Below are 22500 nucleotides of genomic sequence, written 5' to 3'. Positions count from 1 at the left end.
GTGTGTGTTGGATCAGTGACAGGTGGCGCCTGGGGAGTTACCACGGCGAGCGGCTGGCTGGCTGCAGTGTTTTGGTCAGCACTGGTCAATCTTGCCCTACACGCTCTATTAACCAGTGTTTCCGTCTTCCCGACACCTTCTTCCTGCACCAAGCACCGTCAAGCATCACCAGAGAGGCACGAGTACGTAAGGTGAGTCCAGCGGGGCCAGTCTCTCCTCAGTCAGCCTTACTGCCTTCACAACACCCTAATCCTCCCTGTAGCGTCTTGTATTCGTTTATTTAGGACTCATTAATCGTTATTTAGTTTTTTTAGGGGTTAATTATTTATATTTAGGTTTTGTTTACGTCTGAGTCTGGAAAGAGTTGGAAATTTATTCAAATATTTAATGTTCGCTAATATGTAAACAAGTCCTCAGCTGTGTTATTAGTCATTATTTGCCTCGTCTCTCACTTATTGTAAGCCTAACATATCACAAGATGGATCCACATGTCTAGCCTTCTTATCCGCTGGTCAGATATATCCGTCATTGCCTGGTTTTGGTGTTATATAAGAATAAATAAGGCAACATGGCCGCCGGCTCCCCCACTGAGGTCGCCGCCGAGGGCCGCCATGATGGATTGGCACCTGTTCCGGCTTTGTTGGTTCCAATATTTTTTTTTAATTTTTCTGAATTAATTTATTTGGCTTGTATAGTAAGATTTTATGGTTTCTAAAAATATTTCGTTGCTTTTGAAGTGTTTTTCTTGCTTCAGTTAAGTAAATGTGCTGAATTTGGTGTTGTTTTTATGTAAATAAGGGGCAGTTGGTACGGTGAAATTTTACCCAGCCTGGTTTTTATCTTTTTTATTTGAGGCTTTAATGAAGATTTTATTGCTTCAAAAAATCGTTTATGATTTTTAAAGTATGTTGCGTTCCTGTTGAGTTAAGTATGTGGAATTTGAATAGGCTTATTGTCCCGTTGAAAGTGGTGATTTTGTCATTTTTTAACTTCATTTATTTTTTATTGTAGCTTGTAACTAAGTGTGCATTATTTTAAAAAATAGTTCAGATTTTTTAAAATGTTTTTTTTTACCAGTGTAAAGTGGAATAGGTGGACTTTTCAGTGTTTTTAATGGTGTCAAAATTTCCAACACTTTTTCCATATTTCACATAATATTTCTTTATAACTACTGAGACTGGAGGTGTTTTGATATTGTGAATATTAATTAAAGTAATTGTCAAGTCAGAATATATAATGCATTCGAACCTAGCTTCATTTTTTCTATGGGTCAATTTCAAAACGAAATACGTTACGTACGTATGGCAGCGGGGCGCCGGCACCTCGCCTGTGACGTCATCAAGGATTCGGGACTCGGTCTGCTCCAGTGTCTCCTCAATATTTACCGTAATTTCCAGTGTTTTCCAAGTGTTTCCAGCTGTTTTCTAAAGTCAGGCGTGTAGATAGTTGTAGTAGAAGGAAGAAAATAAGAGAAATGAAAGAGAAGAAGGAAATGGAGGAGGATAAATGGAGGAAATAAAAAGAAATGGAGGAGGAGGCAAAACAGGTAAACAATATTTAGCTTAGTTTCCCTTGCTGCGCTGCAGTTTTTTGTAATATTTGGTGCGTTTTGGGTGTTTTACATGTTTAGGATGTATGTAGGAATATTGTGGGGTGTTTAGAGTGTGTTTTGGTGGTGTTTAGGTGTGTTTTGGGTGTATATTTGCTGTTATCATTGTGTTTTGGGTGTTTTAAATGTGGTTTAGGATGTTTTTAGTTATATTGTAAGTGGTTTGAGTCGTGTGGGGTGTTTTGAGTATATTGTGGGATGTTTTTGTGTGTTATGGGTGTGTTTGGGGGTATATTGAGGTGTAGTGAGTTTGTTTTGGGTTTATTTTCTGTTTTAAGTGTTTCGGTGAGTTTGGGTGTGTGTGTCGGGTCTTTTGAGGTGTATTTGATTGTGTGCAAGTAGTTTTGGGTCTTTAAGGGTATGTTTTGTGGCGTGTTTATGGTGTTGAGTGGTGCTTGAAGTGTGTTTTGGATGTTTTGATGTGTTTTGGGTGTGTTTGATGAGTTTTGGGGTGTTGTAGTGTATCTTGGGTGTTTTAAATCTTTTGAGTGTGTTTGGATGAGTTTTAGGTATATTGGGGTGCTTTGAGTGTGTTTTGGATAAATTTAGCGTGGTTGGGGTGGGTTATTTGGATATTTTTAGATGTTACGGGGTGTTTTGAGTGAATTTTTCAATATTTGGTTGTGTTTAGGTGAGTGTAGTGGGTATTTTGGGGTGTGATGTGTTTTGGTTGTGTTTTGGATGTTTTGAGTGTATTTTGAGTGTGTTTTGGTAAGTTTTGTTGCATGTAGGGATGTTGAGTGTTATATATATATATATATATATATATATATATATATATATATATATATATATATATATATATATATATATATATATATATATATAACACTCAATAGGAAGGCAATGAGAAGAGGGACAAAAGAACATGGGATGCACCGCCTGTGTTCATACTGGGATCTGATGTCAGTTCTTGTGAAGGGCCAGAATGCATATTCCTGAAGTCTGGAAGGAGTTGTCCGCCAGCCTGTATGGACACTAGGCTGTAGCTCCAAAACTAACTGTAGGATTCTCTCTAAAATAGTCTCATTGAGATTCTCTCACAAAATTACCTATACGTAACTTAATCTAACCTAACCTAACCGCTACAAGAGTAAATGGGCCGAAACATTACCAGACTTCGGGAATACGCCTCCAGAAGGATACGGGTTAAGGTCGCTTCACACACATCAGTGCCGTATTCATTCCGTGCTGTTCAGTGCTTCAGTGTCAGTAAAAAAAAAAAATCATTTTGGAATTCAGCGGAAGCATTTACACACGTCTGGCGAAGTACCGTGTTTTGACTGAAGTGATTGTTACATCTCCGTTCCGTGAAATGGAATATTGTCGTCACTGGTATTTTAAAAATTTTCACGGATGTCGGACAAGTGTTTGAAATAAAATAGAAGAAATTGAAATGGTGATAAATACTCTTTTTAATTGATGTAATTAATCACATTGTACATTATATTTACCACAACACACCACATCACACCAACACCACATCATAACACACCACACCATACCACACCACACCACACATCACTGAGCAATGTCATCAAACAGTTTTTGGACATTCTTAAGCACTGGAAAATATTTGTTTCATCATTAATTAATTCCTCATACAGAGTAGCAAAATCTCCTTCAGTTTCTCTTTTTCTTCCACGTTTCATGTACCCACTTTTCTTTTCTTTATTTTTTGTTAAGCAAGCATCTTGCTCTTCATCAAGAATTATGACAATCATAGCCAACTCCACGTCTGAAAGGATATGTGTGCATAGACGTCACGAAAGCGACATGGATATCACTGACACTATACGATACTAATACGGCACTGATAGGTGTGAAACCCACCTTTGAGTGTACTATTCAGATAGTGTACCCACTATCTGCCAATTTCACTGGGACAAAAGCACAATTAGGTGATTGTTAAGAAGAAGAACAACAATAATAATAACAACAATAATAATAATAATAATAATAATAATAATAATATAATAAAAGGAGTTAAGCCATCTATATAGTTAGCTAGATTAATATTATCATTATTATTGTTATCATCATTATTACATATCATATTATTACATATCATATTATGACATTATTATTAATAATATATTATTATTATTATTATTATTATTATTATTATGATTATTGTTATTATTATTATCATTATCATATTTCAGCTATCCAACATCAGAACAGTATATGAATATGGCAAATGCTGTTTTGACATAATTTCCTGCCATCCTGAGAAACAGTGATCTCGAGGAGCATGAATTGCAGCTGCAATGGAAATTGTGCATCCAGCGCAAGTTTCAGAATTCAAGAAAGAGGCAGGATTCCTCAGTGACTGAGGTGACGTCAAGGAAAAAAGAAGATCCCTTGCATAGCGCCAAAAGAGACTACGTGTCCACTGATGTATGGAGTAAAGGCTTACCTTCCACCAAGGCCCCATTCAGAAGATGATGAGTCATTAGAGAGACATAGACAGTGGCTTGCTCTACATTGGATGAAGAAAGATCCCGAGTTAGATAAGGTATGTGATATTTGTACGCTTGATTTATCCTTTTTATATTTCAGAGACTTCTTTACTGGTGTTGTTTAAAAATACCTGCTCTTATGTAAGCAATTTCAGTGGTACTGGTGGATAGCCACTGAAAAATTATGCTTGTATATATATATATATATATATATATATATATATATATATATATATATATATATATATATATATATATATATATATGAGGGAGAGAGGGAGGCTGGCGGGACAGTCAACTTATGAAAACTAATTTTACTTTAATGATTTTCCTCAGGTTGAACGCCTCATGCAGTTGACACTCTCTGAGAGACAAAAAAATAATCAATGGGAACATTCTTGTAGCAGAAATCCTGAACTTGTACCTGTGGATTCAGACTTTTGATGGCATAAGTGTGTATATATGTACACTTTATGGATTTTGCTACATATTGTTACTAATTGTCAACTTTATTTGTAGGGCTATAATGTATATAGCTATTTATATTTTATAGTAGGTAATTGATATTTAACTACTGGTACTTCCATTCTCCCTCTCAGGCTCAAAGGCCTCAGTGACGGGAGATAAGCACTCATAACTAAGTACAGTTATTGCAGGTGCTCATCTCTGTAACCTTCACTTATAATTATTTGATGCTTATATCTTTACAGATAATCAAGGAGTTCCTGAGATTAGAACCACAAGCGGATGAACCAGACCCAAGAGTAGCAGTTTTGAAAGGGCTGGAGAAATATAGGCTCCCAATAATTGCCATTCTCAAAAAAAGAAAAGCAGTTCCTCTGTATATGGAAACCATACTTGAACTCTATGACCACGATGAAAGTCAATGCGAGTAATGTCTAGTTCAATTTGTTCATTTCAGTAGCTGGTAGCAATTTAATATATGTATCTTTTCATCATTAGCAATGCATCTTTCACTTTTATAAGCCTAGTATTCATGAAACTATGCTGCATGCAAAAACCAAACATTGTATTAAGCATGACCTATCTAACTGTAATGCTTGCACCAATTTCTATAAAGATACTAATTTAATTGTTGAATTCCTGCTCTTCTATCAAATTTTTGGCTGAGTGCTATGGCTAAATAATTGTTTGCAGCATAAGTGATGTTAAAGATTTTAATAGGTGTAAAGCATCTCTCTCTCTCTCTCTCTCTCTCTCTCTCTCTCTCTCTCTCTCTCTCTCTCTCTCTCTCTCTCTCTCTCTCTCTCTCTCGTAAGGAAAGACATTATTTCTAGTGTAAATAAACCCAATAGGCTGTCCAATTTGAAATTTAAAATGTAAATATTATCAATCTTTTTAGAAATGTTAGCTGCATCCTCTTCCCTTGCAGTCCAATAAGACAGGTCACTAATTCGTGTGGAGATAGAATTCTTGGAGTCACCTTTGCCGGCACTAGCGCAAGTGCAAACAGTCTGATAAAGGTTTCTTCCATGGTTGTGATGAAGTTCAGGACTTCTCGCACTGTTTTGGAGGATATGATGAGAAGAATCGGGAGTTCGGAACATCAGTGCGTTAGGTCGGGGCATGTAGGTTCGGCTGGGGTTTTCTTTCTTTCTTTCTTTTTTTTTTTTCGATCAGTACTCATCATATTCTTATGAGGACTTGCTAGACAAAGCATTATTGCATTATGATATTACCCAAATAGTGTCTCAAGTAAAAAAACATAACCGCATACTCATACAAAAGATTTGCTGCTGTGACACAAAGGACAAAAATCATTAGTATACTGGTCGTTCTGAGCATTCAATCAAAATGCTTGTCATTCGTATAATTAGTAGAACCATCGAGGAGCTTTATTTTTGTTAATTCTTATGTGATAAAGCAATAATTACAGGAGACTTTTAAAAGATTGGTACTCAAATTAGTGGACTGTCCTATTGGATGTGACCATATCTTCACTTTTTCCTTACACAGTTAATTTTCTTTTGTTTATTTGATTTACTTATTATCATATTTATTTATATATTTATGTATTTGCACCAGATGCTTGCTTACTTATATTGGGGTTACTTCACCTGCTTGGAGAAAGGAAAGACTCCATTTTTACTAATGTTAAATTTCAGTACCTTTGATTTTAGAGTGGTGTGTATATATTGAAATTTCTGAATATATTATCACCTTAAGATATACATCTACATATAAATTTTATTTTAATGTCAAAATGTTATTAATGTTTACACTATTATTTCTTCCTTAAGGTACCAGAAGAAGAACTAAGAACAGGGCAGTCTAGTGTGTATTTGATGGTGCACCTGTAGCTGAACCAACATGTATTTCTATGGCTGTAGTCTCATTGATAGCAGGGCTTAGTGTTTAATATTGAACACCCAAAAAATTGTGAACATTTCCTCCATTTCACAACATCCCATCTCTTAGGTATCAAGTATGACAAAGGTAACACTTCAAAAACAAGATCTCTACTTGTAAAACTCAATGAAGTAAAGACAGAATTGAGCTACAAAAATGCATAAATCTGCTTCCAAATATATTCAACTCCACACATAATGCCTCTCTCTCTCTCTCTCTCTCTCTCTCTCTCTCTCTCTCTCTCTCTCTCTCTCTCTCTCTCTCTCTCTCTCTCTCTCTCTCTCTCTCTCTCTCTCTCTCTCTCTCTCTCTCTCTCTCTCTCTCTCTCTCTCTCTCTCTCTCTCTCTCTCTCTCTCTCTCTCTCTCTCTCTGTCACACACACACACACACACACACACACACACACACACACACACACACACACACACACACACACACACACACACACACACACACTAGTCAATTACTAGTTAAAGATTAATCAGTGAAATAAATACATAACATTATGTTAATAAGTTTCTAAAAGGAAAAGGAAATACTTGTACTTCCCCTTCCCCCCAACCCAGTATTCATGAAATCTTACTGAATTGTTATCTTATGTTATATATATATATATATATATATATATATATATATATATATATATATATATATATATATATATATATATATATATATATATATATATATATATATATATATATATATATATATATATATATTGAATGGAGAGTACACTCTCTCTCTCTCTCTCTCTCTCTCTCTCTCTCTCTCTCTCTCTCTCTCTCTCTCTCTCTCTCTCTCTCTCTCTCTCTCTCTCTCTCTCTCTCTCTCTCTCTCTCTCCAAATTGGGAAGTATTCTTCATGTACCATATGATGCATATATTTTTATTATTTTTTTTAATGCATTTTTTACCTTTTTTTTTTTTATTTCTCTATGTTATTGCAAGTGATACGTGAAGCTTCTTTATTACTGTTCTGAGCATTTCTGTAGATTTGTTTAGTTAGTATATCCCATAGAAATACTCATTTTCTTTTTTTGTGTGGCTTTAAAGGATTAATGGTGACATATGGATATGATCTGGGTTAAAAGCTTGTACAAATAAGGTTAAATGTCTATTTTTGCACTGGTTGTTTCCCTAAGTTTCTTAAAAGTACTGTGATATAATGATTAGCAGTGGACTAATTAATTATTCTTTACAGGGTCTGTAACTCCTTACATTTAATTTATGTTAACTTTACTTACATATTTTTTCCTTTAGTTTATGAATGGGAGGAAGGTTTAATATTCATATCTTAAGAAATGCTTACTTTCTTTTCCACATTGCAAGTTTTAGTGATTAATACTCACAAATGTGTATTATTTACTTAATGGCTTGTCAAAACAGGTTGTTTTTGTGTTGCTTTTTTTTTTTCTCATGCTAGAATGAAGTGTTACTAATGGAGTTTATTTTTTACATCTATTTTATATATCATTACAGTTTTGAGGGGAGCTTTCTGTTAAATGTTCAAGTGAAAAGCATATTATACTATAGATGATAAAAATTATAGTGTTTATTTATTTATTTATTTATTTATTTAATGCAATGAAATGGAGGGAACATTTAATTGTATATGAATATATTGAATTTATTACCTATTCTTTCCCTAACCTTGAGACAGCAGTAGCTAGCTGCTAGTATTAAAGGTACTAATGATTCATCATCTGCCTAAGAAAGACTAACTAATTAGTCATTTAATTGACTAACCTATGATCCACTTTACTAATGTGGTTAGAAGAAGCAATGAACAGTACGAAGGCATTAGTCAGATATATTTGAGTAAGACCATACTCAGGTTGAGTGCTCAGTTAGTCACAAATTGACTAACATTATGTTAGTCACTGTGACTAATGCTGCCACTCGTTCTAGACCCCATGGGTTTTACTAAGAAAAGTTAGTCAGCACGACTAACTTTGGTTTTGTGTGCAGATTTTCTCGCTTTCCAACCTCCTTCCCTCTCCCTCTCTTTCAATCGTTCTTTCTTAGCTCCTTTCGTCAAGCCCTCCTATTTATCATTTTTTCTCCCTCCCTCCCTCTCCCTTCTTTCTACTTTTTTTTATTTTCTCTCACTTTCCCTCTTAGTCCAACCCTTCCTTCTTTTTCATCTTTCCTCTCTTCTTCCCTCTCCCTCCCATATTTTCTTTTTCCCTCCCTCCTTCCCTTTCAGTCAAACCCGGCCATTTATCCCTTTTTTTCCTTCTCTCCTTTCCTTCTCAATCAATTTCTCCCAACGATCTTTCTTTCCTCTCTCCTTCCCTTCCCCTTCCTTACATCCCTCAATCCTCTGTCCTTTCCTCTCAAGCTTTTCTTCTTCCCTCTCTCCTTCCCTCGCCGTTGAACATTCGCACACTAAAACAGACAAAAGTAAGGCTGAAAAACAAGCAGTGATATGATGACAGGTGCTAATGTTAATGCCCTCGCCACGTTCTCTTGCTCCCGCCCAAGTAATTCACGTGCCCAGAAGCGAAACACAAGCTGGCTGCCGCTGTTGTGTGGGCCATGAGGCGCTGCTAAGTATTAGTGGCTGGGAAACGCTTACCTGACAGTATAGAGATAAGCTTGGAGAGAGAGAGAGAGAGAGAGAGAGAGAGAGAGAGAGAGGTAAGGAGGAAATAGTTATAATTCATTAGTTTAACGCACAAGGAGAGTTAATAAAATGTAAGGGAGAACAAAGAAGGATGATAAAGTTATTTTACATTAATGAATCTTTACTGGAGCATATTACATTTTTGGAGATAGCAAACTAAGAGAGAGGAATTCGTAAAAGTAGTGGTGTTAGTAGTAGTAGTAGTAGTAGTAGTAGTAGTAGTAGAAACAGCAGTAATAGTAGTAGTTCTTCCTTTACGTATATTTAAAGAAACAGTAAAAAAAAAATTAAAAAGCAGACCCGAAACCTTTTACTCCCAATCAGACTCAGACCAAGAGAGAAAACACTTCCCTAAACGTTCCCTAAGATAAAAAAAAAAAAAAAAAAAAAAAAAGGCGGGGGCACCAGGTAATTACGAAGCGAGTTCCTAATAATTACGTGAAGCGGGGAGGAGGAGGAGGAGGAGGAGGAGGAGAAGACTACCCTTGATAATAAGCGTCTCTGCTCCAGCAATTCTCGAAACACTTCCACTTTGCCTCCTCCTCACCTGGTGGTAATTAAGCAAAGTGACTCAGGTGTGCCGGACGTGGGGTGTGCTGATACCTGTTGCGTATGAGAGAGAGAGAGAGAGAGAGAGAGAGAGAGAGAGAGAGAGAGAGAGGTGGAGGGACGGGGGGAGGGGGTGATGGGTGCACTTTCTGTGTGTCTATGGAAGAGTGATGTGAGATACTGGCGGAAATCCATCTCGGGTTTGCTTCAGGCGCTGATTGGAAAGGTGTGTGTGTGTGTGTGTGTGTGTGTGTGTGTGTGTGTGTGTGTGTGTGTGTGAGTAGTAGGAGGAGGGAAGAGGAGTAATAGTAATAATAACAGTAGTAATGATGGTGGTGGTAGTTGTTGTTGTTGTTGTTGTTGTTGTTGTTGTTGTTGTTGTTGTTGTTGTTGTTGCAGCAGCACCACCAGCAGCATGTCCAGATTTCAGTGGGATTAGAAATGTGAAATGTAATAGTGTTCGTGGTGTAACGGAGTACATTATTGTTATTATTATTAATTAGTAGTAGTAGTAGGAGTAGCAATATTATTATCATTATTATTATTATTATTATTATTATTATTATTATTATTATTATCATTATTATTATTTCTACTACTACTACTACTACTACTACCCACTACTACCACCACTACTGCTACCATCATCACCAATACTGCTTCTGCTACTATTACTGTCACCACCCACCACTTCTATTTTTATCACCGCCATCACAGTACTCCAAAGTTTTCCTTCACGGGACGCGCCTTCCCTGCAGGTACAAATCCTAATTACTCACTGAAAAGGAGCATACAGATCTTTAAAAACACACACTTTGCTCTAACAGTTTCCCACTACCCGGAGGTGATCGAACCCTGAACAGCCCATTACCCTGGCAAGTGTGCTATTCAGTGAGCCAAGAGCGCCGCAGGGGAGGACGAGGGCAGGGTAAACAGGGAGTGAGGGAAGGAGTGAGAGTAGGAGTGGGTGGCTGGTTGGCTGGCTGGCTGGTTCGCTCGCTGGTTGGCTGCTTCTCTCTTTAATGTGAAACTACGATATACTGAACGTGTTTGCCTGGATATTTTATGGGACACTCAAATATTTACGTTACTTTCTCGTTTTCTCTCTCTCTCTCTCTCTCTCTCTCTCTCTCTCTCTCTCTCTCTCTCTCTCTCTCTCTCTCTCTCTCTCTCTCTCTCTCTCTCTCTCTCTCTCTCTCTCTCTCACCTGTTCTTCATCATTCGCAGATACATTTGGTATACCTGAGCCAATTAGTTGGGTGTAATTATCGGTTACTGGCTTACAGGTAAATGTATTTGCACTTGCGTTCATCTTCCCTTTCTCTTCCTTCTTCTCTAATTTTCTCACTCGCTGTGCTCCTTTCTTCTCTTCCTCTATCTTTTTCTCCTTATGTTCTTTTTTCTATTTGTCCTTTGTGTCCTTTTCCTCCTCCTCATACTCATCCCCTTCCTTCTTCTCCCATCCTCCTCCTCCTCCTCCTCCTCCTCCTCCTCCTCCTCCTCCTCCTCCTCTTCCTCCTCCTCCTCCTCCTCCTCCTCCTCTTCCTCTTCCTCCTCCTCTGCCCCCTCCCCCTTCTTTTTTTTTCACATCAATAACCATTATAACAAAAGTAACTAACAATGATAATAGCAATGATATTATTATTATTATTATTATTATTATTATTATTATTATTATTATTATTATTATTATTATTACTATCATCATCATTATTGGTGTTGGTGTTGTTGATGTTGTTCTTGGTGTTGCTGCTGTTGTTAGTATTATTATTATTATTATTATTATTATTATTATTATTATTATTATTATTATTATTACTCACCAATAGAGTCTTTAGAGTAATACAAAAAATTTGACGTTCTGATTTGCAATTTTATGCATTAGAAACACGCATTAATTAAGCAAATGACTATTCAGAAAAAATAAAAAATAAATAAATGAAAGTAAAGTAACTAAAAAATGAAAATGTTATGTAGCACTGAGATCGCTAAGATGTTAGGGAGTGTCTGTGTGTAGAGGTCCTGCATCCTGACCCTTGTACTGCCTTCGATGAACCTCCACTGCACTGCATCAGAAGAGTAACAAGTTTGAAAAATATTGCGTAGTGTGTCCTTTGTGACCGCCCGTTTTCTTTATAAGGGAAAATGGAAAGAAAACTGCGGTGTGTGTGTGAGAGAGAGAGAGAGAGAGAGAGAGAGAGAGAGAGAGAGAGAGAGAGAGAGACAACGGAGACAAAAGAGAGAACGAGAGATCGATTTTGTCTTTCGCGTTGTAAAGAAACATTTAAGTGAATTCATTTCATCTAAAAAGTTATGGATAAAAGTAGAAATTATCAAGCAGGAAAAGTCTTTTTTACTACAGAAATACCTGAGCGAGTTTAAGAATGAGTGTCTAAAAACCTGTTGATGAGTAAAAAGAATCATGAAGCAGTTAAAAGGGTTAAGGACTACCACAGCTGCCGTCGCCTCCTCCTCCTTCTCCTCTTGGCGTCCCTACCCAGCACATCCTTCAAGGTCACTCGAGTTTTCTTCCTTGGCGTCATTCTTAATCATCTTTTTTTTTTCTTTTGTTCTTTTTAATCGTCGTTTTCATTCTTTCCTTCCTTGTCCTCCTCCTCCTCTTCCTCCTCCTCCTCCTCCTCCTCCTCCTCCTCCTCCTCCTCCTCCTCCTCCTCCTCCTCCTCGTCTTCCATTACATCAGGACAGAGTGATATGCAGATCCGTTTAATTTTCTTTGCTTTCCCTCAGTTTCCCTTGAAAGCGACGCCACCGCCACCACCTTTTGTTCACTTGGGCCAGAGAGAGAGAGAGAGAGAGAGAGAGAAAGAAAGGTTGCTTTTAAAAGACCTCTCTCTCTCTCTCTCTCTCTCTCTCTCTCTCTCTCTCTCTCTCTCTCTCTCTCTCTCTCTCTCTCCCATATTGTAAGAGTTTCCTCGCCCCCTAAGTTTCCGTCTCTCCTTCAAAAGTCCGCCATAACTCGCTGGGTTTTATGTAGGCAACCTCTCATATCTTTCTCCGCTCGCCCTTCTTGACTTCCTTCCCTCTTTTCACCTCTTTCCCTTTGCCTCCTTTAGTTTTTATATAGTCTGTCATTTTTCCTCTCCCCTTCTCTCTCTCTCTCTAAATTTATTTTTCTACCTTTTCCCATCCTATTGTCTTCTTTCCCTTCATATCTTTATTTTATTCATATTTTTTTATTTTCCATCATTTCTTCGTTTCCATTTTTATTTCGTCTGTTATACCCCTCTTCCCTCCTCTCTGTCTCTCTCTTTATCTCCCTTGTCTCGTCCTTCCTTCCTTCCTTCCTTCTGCTATGTTTTTGTTCCCTCCTCTCTATTTCTTCCAATCTCCTCCTCTTATCTCTCTTTTATCAAACGCTTTTGTAAACCACGCTTCTTGTATCCTCTTATCTTGTCCCGTTTCTCCTCTCCTCTGTGTTCTTTTTTCTTCTTCCTCTCTCCTCCTCTTCTCTGTTATTCTTTCCTCTTTTGATCACTTTCCTTCTCTCTCTTATCTTTTCCTCTCTTGTTTGCTTTCCTTCTCTTTGTTCCTCTTTGTTCCTCCACCGCAACACACACACACACACACACACACACACACACACACACACACACACACACACACACACACACACACACACACTGACCGCCAAACTGCATCAGAAGAGTAACAAGTTTGAAAAATATTGCGTAGTTTGTCCTTTGTGACCGCCCGTTTTCTTTATAAAGGAAAATGGGAAGAAAACTGCGGTGAGAGAGAGAGAGAGAGAGAGAGAGAGAGAGAGAGAGAGAGAGAGAGAGAGAGAGAGAGAGAGAGAGAGAGAGTGTACATACATTTAAATGCACAATAGCACTCACTGAACCGGATGTGTGTGTGTGTGTGTGTGTGTGTGTGTGTTTTTTTGTCTCTTTCTTGTCTCTCTCTCTTGTCTTGCCTTTCTTGTTTCTCTCTCCACCTCCTACGAAACTTCATACAGCTTATCCCGTGCCTGATCTCCCACCACTCACTGGGACAGCAATGCCACAACCCCTTGGCTAACATCCCGTACCTCCTTGCTGCTAGGTGAACAGGGGCTGCACATTAACAAGCATGCCCATCAGCCTCGCCACCATCAGGAGTTGAATCCGGGGTTTCTTAGATGTGAGCCGAGCATGCTGACCACTACAGTATGTTGAGATTCAGAGACAACTATGGGAAAATCAGTGCCATCTATCGATACCACTCATAACTATTAGGATATTTGTAGGGTAGATTTGTATGTTACGCTCAGTCTTTTAATGGGCATTGAGAGAGAGAGAGAGAGAGAGAGAGAGAGAGAGAGAGAGAGAGAGAGAGAGAGAGAGAGAGAGAGAGAGAGAGAGAGAGAGAGAGAGAGAGAGAGAGAGAGAGAGAGAGAGAGAGAGAGAGAGAGAGAGAGAATAGTTGCAGAATATTTGTACCTCATTTGTATTGCCACACGTGAATGAATAAATGAATGAATGAATGAATGAATGATCAGTGATGGATGATGTCTGTGTTGAAATGAAAAAAAATAAATAAATAAACATATAAATAATTTGAAATGGAGACTGCCCTTTTTTCACGCGACCCAACAATGTCCTCATTACGAAAAATATTGAAATTACAAACGCGTGGGCTGGTTTTGTAACGCGAGGGCCTTTGTATGGGGAATGCGTGGTGAGAGAGAGAGAGAGAGAGAGAGAGAGAGAGAGAGAGAGAGAGAGAGAGAGAGAGAGAGAGAGAGAGAGAGAGAGAGAGGGAGGGTGTAAGAGGTAAACAGACAGGCGGAAACAAAGAAATAGACAGACATAACCTCAGATAATCGGAAAGAGACAGAAATACAGACACGTAGACAGAAAGAAAGCAGACAGACAGACAGACAGACAGACCATCAGGCACAAAGACAGAAATGCAGATAGAAAGACATACAGACACAGACAGACAGACAAATGCAGTGCAAGAGAGACACGCAACAAAATGAAGCGGCAACAAGGAGCAGCGTGGTGTGTGGGTGCGTGAAGAGCATGACAGGGACAGGCAGGCAAGACCCCCCCTGCCTGGCTGCTGAGAAGGGGTGGGGGGTGAGGGAGGTTATAAATACAAGCATAGGAAAAAAGTTTACCCGAAAATAATTAAATACACGACGTGAAAAATAGAAAATCTCCGGGAAAGGAATGTAAATTTTAGAAACATAATTAGCGAGTGCAAAATATTTCAATAATGAGGAAAAACGAAGGACAAAAATAACTCTCTATCAAAAAGTCTCGAAAGAAAATTTACGTATAATGTACCATGATGAAAATAAATAAAGCAAAGGTAAAGTTCAGGGCACAAGATGCAGCGCCATATTGTGAAACACGTCTGTGCCGCACCTGCACTACATTCACTAAGCTCTGTTTGAAGCTACAAGGGTTTTTAAGAGTGTTCTAGCGACAGATTAACAAGATTTCTACATTATTAACAGGAGAAACATTCCTGAGAACCCGGCTAATCATCTTAATATCCTTTTGAAAGCAGTCGTGGTGAGAGAGCAAAGTGTCTCTGAATACGGTCGCTGTCTGCTCATGGCTTCTCCGTCTCATTGGCCTCTGTGAATGGAGCATGACATCCCTCACTCCGGGACGCAGACTGGGACATCCGGGTCTCCATAGTTCACCTTGCCCAGGTTTCCCCAGCTACCCATTTATCGACTGACAGGAAGGAAGGATGAACACCTGGCTGACCTGTGCGACAACTACCCGGATTCGAACCAGTGACCGCGGATTCGTAGCCAGGCACCAGAGTCACTGCGCCACGAAGGTGATATTCATGTTAAGTTGTCAGGAAGGTAGAGAGACCATGAAACAAATTATCCTTATTCTTTAACGTGTCGGCGTCTTATCGCTACTACTTTTAACAGACTGTGGTAGAAGTTATTGTGGTTTTCAGACTTGTTTTTGTGGCTCTAGTGATATTAACATGGATCTAGCACTGTCATTAGGAAAACACCCATGAGAATCCGTATAATCATCTCCATGATCTTTGAGCATTCGTATTTTTCAAACACTTACTAATCTCATCAAGATTGTTTTCAAAACCCACAGAGATTATGACCCTACGGGCTGTCATAAGCGTTTTTCACTGCTGACGGTGTTGAACGATCACTAAAATTTCACTTCAACTTAAAAAACGCCCTTGCAAAAAAATAAATAAACAAATAAATAAATAACTTTTCAACCCAAGACCACAAGAATTACTATACCGGTTCCCTTAGATGTCTTTCAATACTAACAATGTGGAATCCTTACCAAACCGTCACTCGAAGCACAGAAACACCCTTGCAAACCCTGAATATCTTGCACTGGAGGCTGGTAAACGTAATGGAGACAACACACCGGAACGCTTAACAATACGGAGCCTCGACCACCACAGGAGACTCGTAAATAAGCCACTGAGACGTTCCGACATGCAAGTTTGGCCCGGCTCCCCACCATTAATCTTCCTCCACCTTGGCCCGAGATCCTTGGACGCTGCGGGGACGGACGGCACATTAGGGCGGAAGAGAGTGACAGGTACAAGGGGCTGAGTAGGAGTGAGAGAGGGATTGTGAGAGTAAGGGCGAAGGAAGGATAAGTGGAAAGGGTTAAGAAAGGAACGGAAAGCCAGAAGGAAATAGATGAGAGTGTGGATGTGTGGAAAGTAATGAGAGGAGAGTGTGACGGAGGGAAGAGAGGGAGAGGCGTGAGGAAGGGTTATGGAGGATGTTAGGAGAGCGGGAGAGGGAAGAGTAAGAAGGAAGAGAGGGGGAGGAAACAATGTAAGTGTGAGAAGAGGTTATGGAGAAGACAGGCGGAGGGACGGAGAGAGAAAAGGATAAAATGCAGCCTTCAAAGACTTTTAAAGACGAAAGATTTGAGGAAAGGAAGAGACAGAAGGAAAAATACGCAAGGAAGGAAAAGACAGAGAGAGGATAAAGGAAAAGGAGGCAGAGAAGATAATAAGGGACGAAAATGGACGAGAGAAAGAAGAGAATTTAGAACGAAATAAAAAAAAAGTGAATTGTGAATGTTTTGTGAAGGCGATAGAGTCTTGGGGTTAGCAGGGGAGTGGGTGGTGGGGTGGAAGGGAACTGAGAGGAGGGAGAGGTAGAAGGGAGGAAGAGAAAGTGGTAAAAGAGAGAAAGAGAGAAGACTTAGATATGTGAAGACTCAAGTAAAGAATGGGTTTTAGGAGAAGAGAGAGAGAGAGAGAGAGAGAGAGAGAGAGAGAGAGAGAGAGAGAGAGAGAGAGAGAGAGAGAGAGAGAGAGAGAGAGAGAGGCTGGAGTGTTTATCTTCCTCCGAAAGAGAGAGGAGAGGAGGGAGAAAAGGGAAAGAGAGAGAGGGAAACAGAAGTGTGAGGAGGAAGTGTGAAGAAGATGGGAACTTTGGGTGTGGCGAGAAGAAGAGATAGAGGGACAAAGGAAGGAAGAATGAGATAGGTGTGTGTGTGTGTGTGTGTGTGTGTGTGTGTGTGTGTGTGTGTGTGTGTGTGTGTGTGTGCGTGGGTGTGTGTGCCTTGGTCAACCCGCCTCTTCTCGTCACCTGACCTTTCACCTTTATAAACACTTGAAGGGAGATGGGTAGAGACGAAACCAAACTGCTGTCTCTTTCCTTCCTTCCTTCCTTCCTTCCTTCCTTCCTTCCTTTCTTTCTTTCTCTCTTCCTGGCTTCCTTCCTTCCCTCTCTTAATTTATCTTTTATCAACTTCATCACTTTTCTCTTGTCAGTTCTTTTTTCTTGCTCCGCTCTCTCTCTCTCTCTCTCTCTCTCTCTCTCTCTCTCTCTCTCTCTCTCTCTCTCTCTCTCTCTCTCTCTCTCTCTCTCTCTCTCTCTCATCCTTCAAACTCTCGCTTATCTTTTCCAGCCAGTTTTGACCTTCATACAATTCCTTCTCCTCCTCCTCCTCCTCCTCCTCCTCCTCCTCCTCCTCCTCCTCCTTCTCCTCCTCCTCCTCAAATTTCTCCTCTTTCCACCCCACCACCGTGCGCTACTTGTACAGAAAGAGAGAGAGAGAGAGAGAGAGAGAGAGAGAGAGAGAGAGAGAGAGAGAGAGAGAGAGAGAGAGAGAGAGAGAGAGAGAGAATTACCACAAGGATAACTAATAAACTGCATGTGGAAAAACAGAATAGAAACAGACCAAGACTCCCTCTCAATCCCACTTCTCCACTCGGCAGCAGGAAGCAGGTGGAAGAGATCACACATTCAAAGTCTTGGCGGAGTCCAGTCCTGAGTGGCGACACGAGCACACTGCAGCACACGGGACCCAAATGACTGTGGGTGAGCGTGTTGTGGCGAGAGTGGCCGTGGGCAGCAGTGTTTCGGCGTGCAGTGTGCAGTGGTCAGCGTCCCTCAGGCCCTGGCACTGTGGCTGTCCTCCTGACGTGGCTTGCCTCCCTGCTGCACATTGTCTTTAGAGGTGTTAATTGATTCTCGCTTCTCTCTCTTCCTCCATTGCAAACGATGCTAGTACGGTTTTCTTCCTGGCGTGGGTGTCCTCGTGCCGCACACTGGTGCCCACACAGAGGCTTGTTGCTTCCTCGCTGCATGTCTGCGCTCCGCTCTCTTCGGGATATATCAAGGTATTTCCCCGCTTAACTCAAGATTCCCGGACTTTTTTGCGTGAACACAGTTTTCTACCACAAGTGTGAAGTGTGTGAGGCGCCTTAGTGACTGTAGCTTGCGAGAAGAAAGCTAGAAAAGGAAGGTGAGACGAATGAGATGCCACCCCGTCAGGACATTAAAGTTTTTTTTTTTTTTTTACGAACTCATGGTTAGATTAGGTAAGGTTCAGTTAGGTTAGATTTAGTTAGGTTGGATTAAGTTAGTTTTAGTTAGGTTTGGTGAAATTAAGTCTAACACATAACATTCCCGAGGCGTAAGACCAGTGGAACATTCCGCAGCGAGTGACCAAAGTGAGCAATTGTGAGCAACGACACGTATTATCGTGCGTGTATTTCTGTGAGGACGAAAATTTTTTTTTTTTAGTCGGTTTGGACGTGGTTTGTATTAATGTTGCTAATTTTTATCGCAAATCAACAGACCCGGGGTAGGAGAAGGATAAAATAACTGATTTGCGAAAGAAACGGTTAGCAGATCAATTCAAAACACACCGAAATCTACCACAAAAACATATTTTCGTCCGCCATCTTGAAACGGGCAAATATCATAATATTTACCCTCTTTTCTTCCATCTCTACATCCCCACGCTTCTCTCTCTCTTCCTCCATCGCTAACAAGACCAGGTACTGCTTTCCTCCTGACACACTGGTACCCACAGAGAGAGACTTACTGATCCGTTCCTGCATCCTCACGCCTCTCTCTTCCTCCACCGTTAATAACACTCCCTCCCTAGACTAGCGCAGTGCCTGTTTGTGTTCGCGCGGCGCCTCATCACCACGCGGGGCACTGGACTCCTGTAGGGCCGTTCAGGGGATGACTGGCGTGCTGGCCCTGACCCTTAGCCTATGTGTGCCTCGGGGCAGTCGGCTGGTGACGTATTATCTCTCTCTCGCCAGTTCTCTTCCCCTTTTTTGTTAGTCTGTCAATGTATTTTCTTGCTCCTCTTCTTGTACTACTTTCTCTTCACTTCCTTATCTTTCCCTCACCTGTTCTCTCTCCCTTCTCGGTTATTCTCGCTGTGTATTTTCGTCCTCCTCTTCTTGTACTCCTTTCCTTTCCCTTCCTTTCATTTCTCTTCCTTTCTCCGTTCGGGTGCGTTGCCTCATGGAGAGAGAGAGAGAGAGAGAGAGAGAGAGAGAGAGAGAGAGAGAGAGAGAGAGAGAGAGAGAGAGAGAGAGAGAGATTCATTGAGAAGAAGAGCAATTGAATTAAGGGATGTGATGGCAATATTGTCAGCGAATAACGAGGGTAAGGAGAGCAAATGTACAGTGATGAATTGCTAGAATATGCATTGATGAGAGTAGAGCAGAACACGATGGGGAGGAGTGGAGAGAGGGAGTGCAGGAAATAAAAGAAAAAAATTTAAAAGATTGAGGAGTAATGGCTTTGTTTTTGTGCTGGTTGCGGTGAGAGAGAGAGAGAGAGAGAGAGAGAGAGAGAGAGAGAGAGAGAGAGAGAGAGAGAGAGAGAGAGAGAGAGAGAGAGAGAGACAGACAGACGGACAAAGACCCACAAAGGCAGGGACAGACAGACAAACAAACAAATAAACAAACAAACAAACAAATAAACAAACAGGCTCTTTTATCACTCCAACCCTTGTGCAGAAAACAAATTAATAAATGGATTTACACTAGCACCAACAACATTGCAACAACTACAACAACAACAACAACAACAACAACAACAATAGCACCAGCAACAAAAAAAAAAAAAGATCGACGCGAAAAATATATCCATAAATATGAAGGCCAACAAAATTATTTCATAGATCATTTGTATTGACGATCTGCACACACACACACACACACACACACACACACACACACACACACACACACACACACACACACACACACACACACACACACACACACAGTTCTGTAATCCTTTGTTATGCATGGAGATAAATGCTGCAAAAAATATTAATGTTTACATAATTGTCAGGATTAAAACAGACAGGTGCGAAAGAAAAAAGATAATGATCAAAAAATTATATTCTCACTTTGTCGAAAAGCTGCAATATTTTGTGACCACGAAAAATAATGTAAAGTTTGAAAAGAGGTGTGCAAATCACTCTGAAATATCACAGTGATACGTACTTTCACTAACGAGTTTCTAATGGGTGAAAAATCGTGATATATCAAAAAAAATGTGTTAAAGATTGCATCGGCACTTTAATATTAATTTAAAATTTTGCAAAATTGTGCGAAGGTGCTTTGAAATGGCTTTAATAAAGTTTAAATCCGTTGACTAGTAATAAGATAATAAGATAATAAGAATAACACCACAACAAGCAACTATAACAATAACAATAACAAACAATATAACAGCTCCATCTTAATGACCTTAAGAAACTGCATGAACGTATTTAGAAATGACGTCAGTTGTGTTGTGTTGTGTTGACCGGCAATAACAGCACTAGACAATAGCAGCACACCAAACCATGTACTCACACTGACAACAGTTCTCATAACAATAACAAAGCCGTAACAACAGTACCCCCGTAATATTACCACCTCCACCCCGTTGAAATACCACCCCCACCGCAAATACCCACTGGTTGCCAAGGAGAACATTAGGAACGAAAAACTGCACGGCAAAATGTGACAGAAGAATGTTGTGATTAGCGTGAGTGAGGTAGCAAAGGATGAAAAATGGCCTGGAGGACACACACACACACACACACACACACACATACACACATACACACACACACATCGCGTAGTGTAGTGGTCAGCACGCTCGGTTCACAACCAAGAAGGGCCGGGTTCGAGTCCCGGGCGCGGCGAGATAAATGGGCGAGCCTCTTCATGTGTAACCCCTGTTCAGCAAGTAGAGGCGGGATGTAACCCAAAGGACTGAAGCCTCGCTGTCCCGGTGTGTGGTGTGTGAGTGGTCTCAGTCCTACCCAAAACTCAGTCACTATGAATTCTGAGCTCATTCCGTAGAGGAGCGGCTGGCTGGGTGACCAGCAGACGAACGTAGGTGAATGACATACTATCATGCTACACACACACACACACACACACACACACAGTGACCTGAGACGGCAGTGTGTGTGTGTGTGTGTGTGTGTGTGTGTGTGTGTGTGTTGCCACCATATGGATTAACAATTATTTTTTTCCTCCTCCTCCTCATTATTATTATTATTATTATTATTATTATTATTATTATTATTATTATTATTATTATTATTATTGTTATTAATATAAGTGTTATTCCTCCTCCTCTTTCTCCTTCTCCTCCTCCTTTCTCCTCCTCATCTGTCCTTCTCCCTCTCCTCCTCCTCCTCCTCCTTCTCCTCCTCCTCCTCTTCCTCCTCTGTCCTTTTCCCTCTCCTCCTCCTTTCTCTTCCTCCTCCTTCATCCATGTCCTCCTGCTTTTTCCTGCTCCTCCTTCTCCCTCTCGTCCTCCTTTCTCTTCCTGCTCCTCCTTCCATGCCCTCCTCCTCCTCCTCCTCCTCCTCCTCCTCAGACACAGACAGCCTCGTTAAGCCCAGTAGGGCTGTTGCTGTCTGTTCTTTCCTTTGTATTCCTTTGTATTCCTCCTCCCCCTCCCCACCTCTCCTCCTCCTCCTCCTCCTCCTCCTCCTCCTCCTCCTCCTCCTCCTCGTCCCCCTCCTCCTCCTTCCCCTCCTCTTCCTCCTCCTCCTCACTTTTCCAAACATTAACACGAGCAGAGTTCATACACCTGAAAATTTTACACCAGAAGCAAACAGTCAGCCTTCAGCACAAAGAATTATGCGCCAAAAATTAGCACAACAACGCCTAGATAAAAGAAAAGTTTAGAGTTAGAAAAAAGTGAAAAATTTATAGTTATTTCCGTCTGTAAATGTTCACGAGAATAGAGGAGGAAACTTGCTCTGTTTTTATCCCTTAATTTCCTTTTTTTTTTTTTTTTTACTACATTTTTTGTTCTTTTTTTTTTCGTTTTGTTTATATTAATGTTACAATCAGTTACTTTATTTCTACCAATTGTTAGTTTTATTCTTTGCTATATTTCTTACGTTTCCTTTTTTTTTTTTTTTTGTTCCTTCAGATAATGTAATCGCGAATAATAACAAAAACTAAAACTTTGATATTCATAAAACGAAAACGAACAATGGCTGGCAGGAAGGAAATATTATTGAAAAATGAGAATGTATGAAATACTTTCTTCATAATTTTCCCTTTTCATGATTTTTCATTGTGACAAACGTACGAGTAGTAGTAGTAGTAGTAGTAGTAGTAGTAGTAGTAGCAGTA

General features: G+C 40.1%; 1 long non-coding RNA gene across 1 annotated transcript; it reads left to right on the top strand.

The window, feature by feature from the left end:
• The first annotated feature begins 35 nt into the window (after positions 1-35).
• Positions 36-6867, top strand: LOC135102591 (uncharacterized). The gene is made up of 4 exons (XR_010269695.1): positions 36-191; positions 3775-4127; positions 4782-4963; positions 6333-6867. It is a non-coding gene; the product is annotated as an uncharacterized LOC135102591 (long non-coding RNA).
• Positions 6868-22500: the final 15633 nt, after the last annotated feature.

Source organism: Scylla paramamosain, chromosome 8 (genome assembly GCF_035594125.1).
Source record: "Scylla paramamosain isolate STU-SP2022 chromosome 8, ASM3559412v1, whole genome shotgun sequence".
In the NCBI taxonomy this organism is placed as follows: Eukaryota; Metazoa; Arthropoda; class Malacostraca; order Decapoda; family Portunidae; genus Scylla; species Scylla paramamosain.
Note: the sequence above shows the minus strand (reverse complement) of the source record. Positions and strands in the feature narration are given on the sequence as shown.